Source organism: Palaemon carinicauda, chromosome 3 (assembly GCF_036898095.1).
Source record: "Palaemon carinicauda isolate YSFRI2023 chromosome 3, ASM3689809v2, whole genome shotgun sequence".
In the NCBI taxonomy this organism is placed as follows: Eukaryota; Metazoa; Arthropoda; class Malacostraca; order Decapoda; family Palaemonidae; genus Palaemon; species Palaemon carinicauda.
The window spans coordinates 103,208,656-103,216,155 of record NC_090727.1 but is presented as its reverse complement, the minus strand read 5'-3'; positions in this window follow the sequence as shown (position 1 = coordinate 103,216,155).

Below are 7,500 nucleotides of genomic sequence, written 5' to 3'. Positions count from 1 at the left end.
AAAGCCCTTGAGGGATTTTATTTAGGTATTTTGATGGAATCTTTTGAGATTTCGAAACCCATAGAAAGGAAAAAGACATCGCCATTCCTCGAATGGTAACATGAATAACATTGTAGTTTCAATTTATAACTTTACAGATCCTTACCATAACCAAAATTAGATTTACCTTCACGGAAACCTTAAATAAAATTAATATTTATCAAAAGGGACTTTCAACGTCTATATATTCATTTTCTAAACATGAAAAGGATTAAGTGAAGAGGATGTCCCGGATAGAAGTGAATGGAAAAGATTTACACGAAACATCGACCCTTTACAAAGATGAGTAAAGGCTGTAGACAAAAAAGAAAAAGACCTCCCTATAAATTATAGTTTTAAAACTAAATTATGTCAACATATAGGCAAAAGGAAAATGCTTTTTGGAAATCTTAGCTAAATATAAACATAACCATGGGATTTCTAATCCCAAGGTGTAAAAAAGCTTCATATATTTATTAAGTAACATCAGCAGACCTTGTCAATTGACTGTAACTAAAATCATTATGTTCGAAAACAATTTTTAGTGTATAATTGTTTGAAGTCTCAATTGATAGAAATACAAACCATTCGAATAAGCAATTTATGAAAAACAATTATTCGAAATATGATTCTTAGAAAATCAGTTGTTCGAACACACAATTAATCGAAAAGCAATATACTCGAATAGGCAGCTTTCGAAAAACAATTGAACTCAGAATTGATCAAAATACAAAATATTCGAAAAAGAAGTTTTCGAAAAAAAATTGCTTAAACAAATAATCATTTACCAATGAATCCTTCACAAAACAACTGGAACAGCTGGAAAGATGGTCAGGAATTCCCTTCCGGATCATTAACTCATCAATTAACGTAATGAGGGTAATTATATCTCTCTCTCTCTCTCTCTCTCTCTCTCTCTCTCTCTCTCTCTCTCTCTCTCTCTCTCTCTCTCTCTCTCTCTCTCTCTCTCAATAAGCAGAAACTCCTTTAAACAATTTTCCAACATTTTGAGGAACAAGATCAGAGGAGTATTCAGCCGAAAAATCTAAATATTCTTGATTTCTAAAGATGTGGATTGACAGATGTAATCATCTTTCAAAAAGTGATCGATACATGTTTAGATTCTTATAAAATCTAACATGGAAGAAACTAAAAAACGACTATTAAACTTATGAAAACTTGAAGCAACTTTATTCTTAATATGTACACTATCTGAATAAGGACTACAGCCACCCATTGAGATACTACCGCTAGAGAGTTATTGAGTCCTTTGACTAGCCAGGTAGTACTAATTGGATCCCTCTTTGGTTACGGTTTATTTTTCCTTTGCCTACAAATACATCGAATAGTCTGGTCTATTCCTTACACATTCTCCTTTTCCTCTTACACCTGACAATAAAATAAAAAAAAAATAATCTTATTCACCCGAGGGTTAACTACTGCACAGTAATTGTTCAGTGGCCATAACGCATTTCTAAAATGTAACATTTCTAAAACGTAGCATTTTACTAAAATGTAACTATTCCTGAAATGTAAATATTCCTAAATTGTAATGGTTTTCTAAAATGTAACACATATGTAAAATATAACGGTTTTCTAAAATGTAATATTTCTAAAATGTGACAGTTTTCTAAAATGTAACGCATTTCTAAAATGTAACGGTTTTCTAAAATGTAACGCATTTCTAAAATGTAACTGTTTTCTAATCATATTTCCTTTCGCATTAAATTTATCTACACAAAGTTTATCTTCATATTCCATTCCAATCTAACATAAAATGAAATAATTAAGACACACACACACACACACACACACACACACACACACATATATATATATATATATATATATATATATATATATATATATATATATATATATATATATATATATATATATTCCAACACCTATAAAACTACAAATACAATTAGGGCTATTCATGATCTTATTACCTCAACGAACACAGCGAACAAAGGGAAATATTACTGCAATTAAGGGCTAAGGGGGAAGTGACTATAGCAAGGTCCCCCTTTAATATGTGATATATCTCTCTAGCAAATAGAGTCTTACAACAATCTAATTAAAAGAGAAACGTCTTGGATATTCGCTTAATTTTCATGATAATTCAGATGGTGTCAGCTAACATCATCTTCCCTATTCAGTAATAAATTGGATATCAGACACAAAGACTCGACTCAAGAAAAATTAATAATAAAAAGATTAAACAGCAAAAAAAATTGATAGAAAATATCATGATTTAGGGATTTCTTGATCATCGTATTAAATACTTCACCGACAAGATTATATGTTTTACGTTTTAATCCTCCAGATGAGAGAGAGAGAGAGAGGAGAGAGAGAGAGAGAGAGAGAGAGAGAGAGAGAGAGAGAGAGAGAGAGAGAGAGAGAGAGAGAAATATGCATCTTATATCTATAAGATATACTTCATAGTTACTAGTGATGATGATACTTAAATACAACATAAATAATAACTGATGCTGTGAAAGAAAGACCAAAGTAGAAATCAGATATTATATCATCATCCAATATTGTCGTTATCTGAAAGCTCAAATAAACATACAAATGGGACCCTCATGAATAAGTAATATTTCTACAGAACGGGAAAATGTGGGTAAAGACATATAGATCCGTATTTCATACTTTCCTGTCATTAATTAACAAAACGCATGCATGAAGGCATCTTCGAAGATCCTATTCTAATTTGATATTTTCCTTAGTTTTAATACATAATATTATTGGCCTCCTAAACATATGATTTAGTTCAAATTAATATTTCTGCGTAAAGCCAACGTTGCATAATAACGCTCATAATGGAGGTGAAAAAGTCTTCTGGATATGAAATGACATTATGAAATTCCCCAGTTTTGATAATTATGAAATTTTTCATTGTCAATGTTAACTAACCAGAAATCAACACAAACATTAAAAAGAAAGGCTCACTATAACATGTATTGACTTGATATTCGAATGAGAATACATTTTCAGGTTGAAATCAGGTAAAAGTTGAAACTTAATATACATTCACTGCTCAGGTAAGAATGGACGAATTCCTACTATGGCAGAAATTGCTACGCCAATTTCATGAAAATTTCATATCACTAACTTTCAGAATATATTTATTTTCCTTATCATTACATATCTATTCATACAAGATTCTTTAAGAAAAAGAAAGGTATTTTTATGATGAAACTTCTGTAGGTGTCCTTTTCTTCAAGCCATCATGTTTTTATTACCTTTAATATTTCACTAACAAGCAATGGAGTTCACAAGCATACCTGTGTTCACTTGACTGAATGGCCTTCAGTTAGAGTTGACACTTACCTGAAAATAAATATACAAGTTAAATTTGAAATGTTCAAACAAAGAAAGGTCTTATAATAAGTACCAAAAATAAAAAATTAAAGTCTTTGCAGTGATTATTTCTTGAGAATAAACTGAACCGTAACTTGTAATATTACGGTTCACGAAATTAAATTCATTAAGATATACTTTGGTAATACATACAGGAAGAGAGAGAGAGAGAGAGAGAGAGAGAGAGAGAGAGAGAGAGAGAGAGAGAGAGAGAGAGAGAGAGAGAAGTTGCTATAATCACAAGACAATCTTTCTACCTCCTTCGACAAAGGTTGTGAAAGGAATCAATACCCGAATTCAATAAGGATCACTATTCCCCTTCCCAGAAATCCTTCCTGACGACCCTCGACGCCCAATGAAATCTTTCAGCCTTATCACAATGTTAGTTTCCGTCACCTCAAGTGGAGACGTCGCCCATAGCCTTCAACAATGGCCTCCATCCACTGAAGTGGTTTGACCATATCACGTCACACTGTAACTATAGCGATTTTAAAACGCACCAAAGGGCTGTGAACCGCAGACATGAATACCAACTATAATACTAATACAAAAACTATTAAACGACAAAAACAACAAAATTAAGCCATGGCTCTAAATTCAATCAATAATAATTATACACAATAATTTATTTATATGTAAATGGTTATGAGAGTTTTCATGAACCATTCAGTATAATCGATCAAATTGACGGTGAATCTCATGAAAAAAAGGCTTCACAGGTAAAGTTCCTAAACTAAATAAGCAAATAAACCTCTTGATTTCCAGGAAAATATTTAGCAACTTCAGATATTATTTACCAATTCTCGTGAAATTAAGAAAAAAGGAAAATACTAACAACTTAACTGACCGATAACCTTTCAAAATTGGTCTTGCATTCAATTATGAATCCATGGACCTGCTAGCTTTCGAGATCGGAAATATATAATCTTAAAGTTCACAAAAGGTAAAATATATTCAGGGAAATAATCACCATTTGTCAAATAACTTTCATCAACTTTAATCAAAATCGGATGAAATGTAAACTAAATAAATCATAAATAATAATAATAATAATAATAATAATAATAATAATAATAATAATAATAATAATAATAATAATAATAATAATAATAATAATAAAAGTTTTATTCCAGCTATGACCATGATGCGGAATCTTCTTAATCTATCAGTTGAATCAGTGGAAATTCAAAAGTTCAAACTTACAGTGAATGTCTTTATGCTGAACAGGCTGACATAAGTCTCTATAGTTTATATGTGAAAGATCTATTTTCAATGTTACTGGTCTTAAAATATTTTAGATCAATTGCTTATTATAACATTTGTAGTTTATTTACTTCCCTATTTTACTTCCTCACTTGGCTATTTTTTTACTTTTGAAGCCCTTGCGCTTAAAGGAATTTTTTTTTTTGTGGGGGGGGGGTATGGGGGGGAGGCGGTTCATAGTTTATGTATGGATTACCCAATTTAATGCTATTGAACTTAAAATATTTTATTTTAAATGCTCATTACTTCTCTTGTAGATTATCTATTTCTTTGTTTCCTTTCCTCAATGGACTATTTTTTCTTGTTGGAGCCATCCTGTTTTTCCTACTAGGGTTGTAGCTTAATTTTTAATAATAATAATAATAATAATAATAATAATAATAATAATAATAATAAAAATAATAATAATAATAATAATAATAATAATATAGTGTATGCAAGTAACATCGTCCACTAAGTTATATCAGCTAAAAAGTTAAACTGACCGAAATAAAAGTCAACTGGGCACCACATAACAGACTAAACTTCTGCAAGAGTTATCAGAAACACAACGACACACAGCTCAAAGTTAAATGCAATGATGGCAGAGTTACCCTTAGTCGTTCATCTCCATTTCACAGGACTTTTTGTTTTCGGCAAAAGGGAGATATTCCAATTAGGGAGATATTACCTCTTGAGCGGACAAGTATGCAATTAGGAGAATAATATATTAACAACTTTTTGTTGACATAAAGTAGCAAGGAAGGAGGGAACTTGGGTGAACCCTCTGCGCGTTACTGAATGGAATACATTGATGATTAAAGGCATTGAGTTGATTTTTCTTCTTAAACGTAACTGCTCTTGAATGTAATAATTCTGCAGTTAAAATGATGAAGGTAGTAGTGGATGTGTTGTTTTATCTCTGGAGCCATTCCATGTTAGGTGAAACGGCTTATTGTGTCTACGCGGGCGTACATTCACACACACACACACACACACACATATATATCCATATACACACACACAAACATACACCAAGTATTACTAATATATTCTAAATGAGCTTTACAGTTCGTGTTCACGGATAACAGTAATTATGTACGAAAAGTATTGCTAAAACTCAAATTTCAATCATACCCGTTTTCCCATAAGCAAAGCTTCCAAGTCGCACACCATCGGATCACGCATCCAGTCTCAGAAGCCATCTTTAATAATCCTCCCAGACAACAAAGATCAATCGAATCTGAATGCTTAAGGAAATAAAATCTGTCTATATCTTTGGGTATGGGAAGACTTTTACATTTAAAATAAATATAAGAAGGCACTACTGTTTCAAGGGATTTTACAACTATGCTGATGGCCACTAAAACTATTTTCTCAATAAAATTTGATATATAAAAATTCCAGTCGAATATAAACTGACTTTAATAACTTCTATCAAACATTGAAAACTTCAGAAGACTCAAACATAATGAAATGAATATGGATAATCTGTGGTAAAAATCTTGCAGGTATCATTTAGTCAAATATAAGAGTAATAAGAAAAATAATAGGAAATGAGAGAACACAGAAAGGAACTACATTCATAACGCATTATTGGGATGTGCTAAATACTGCTAGGAATGTTTAGTGAGGTAAGTGCTGAAATAAGAACCATAATAGGATGTACTCAAGTTATGCTAAATACCGTAATGAAAATAGCCAACAAATATGCCATTAGGTAAAAGAAAATATCGATTTTGTAAGGAATGAAACAATTTCAAAATCCTTTACAATCTCCTCAATATGAATTAACACTGGACACAACAGGGAGAAATATTGTTGTTTTATATGGAGTATGAAGAACTGCATTTGAATGCTTCCCAAATTTCCAAATCCCCTTCGGTTCTCATTAGATGAAGAAACAAATGCCAGGTAGTTTCTCTTCACTATTTTCTTTCCATGTCAAAAAGCCCCGTCGAAAGTAAAGACTAAATCAAAGGAAGTTCCCTAAAAATCTGCCTTGTTGAACGATATTGAAGATGGGTCTTTAGTTTCACAGCGGACCAATATTGATGAAAGGTAGTGATAGCTCACTCAGATTTCCCTCATGGTGCTGTCGGGTTTCAAATATTTCTACTTTGTTTTCGAAAATGTTATTCGAATTCAAAAACTAAGATATGTTGGAACTTCAAATGTTCAACCTTTCTGTGAATGTTTTTGTGTTGAAGAGGCTGACATAAGTCTCATTTTATAGTTTATATATGAAAGATATATTTTAATGTTGCTCCGGTAGTTTTAACCACTGAAATCTAAAAATAATCTGCACACAATCTACTTAGGACCTCATCAACTTCGCGTAATGGCAGACTCAAAGAATCGGTGAAAGAAAGTCAATGAATGCTACCGTTATATATATATATATATATATATATATATATATATATATATATATATATATATATATATACTTATATACATATATATATATATATATATATATATATATATATATATATATATATATACTTATATACATTATATATATATATATATATATATATATATATATATATATATATATATATATATATATATATATATATATATATATATATATATATATGTGTGTGTGTGTGTGTGTATAAATAAAATATGGAGCATGGTTGGTTAGAGTCCCTGCAGGGATGGTTTCGGCTAAGAGGCATAGGTTCGAATCTTTGCCCATCCAGACACTGCTGTTATAAATGAATTTCCAGTGGATATTTATTCCCAAAGATAGAATTGTATATAAAATGAATTATTTCCATCAATATATGTGTGTAGCCAGATTATAATGTAGTTAATATTGTATAGGGGAGATTATAAGGTACTAACTATTGCATAACCAAA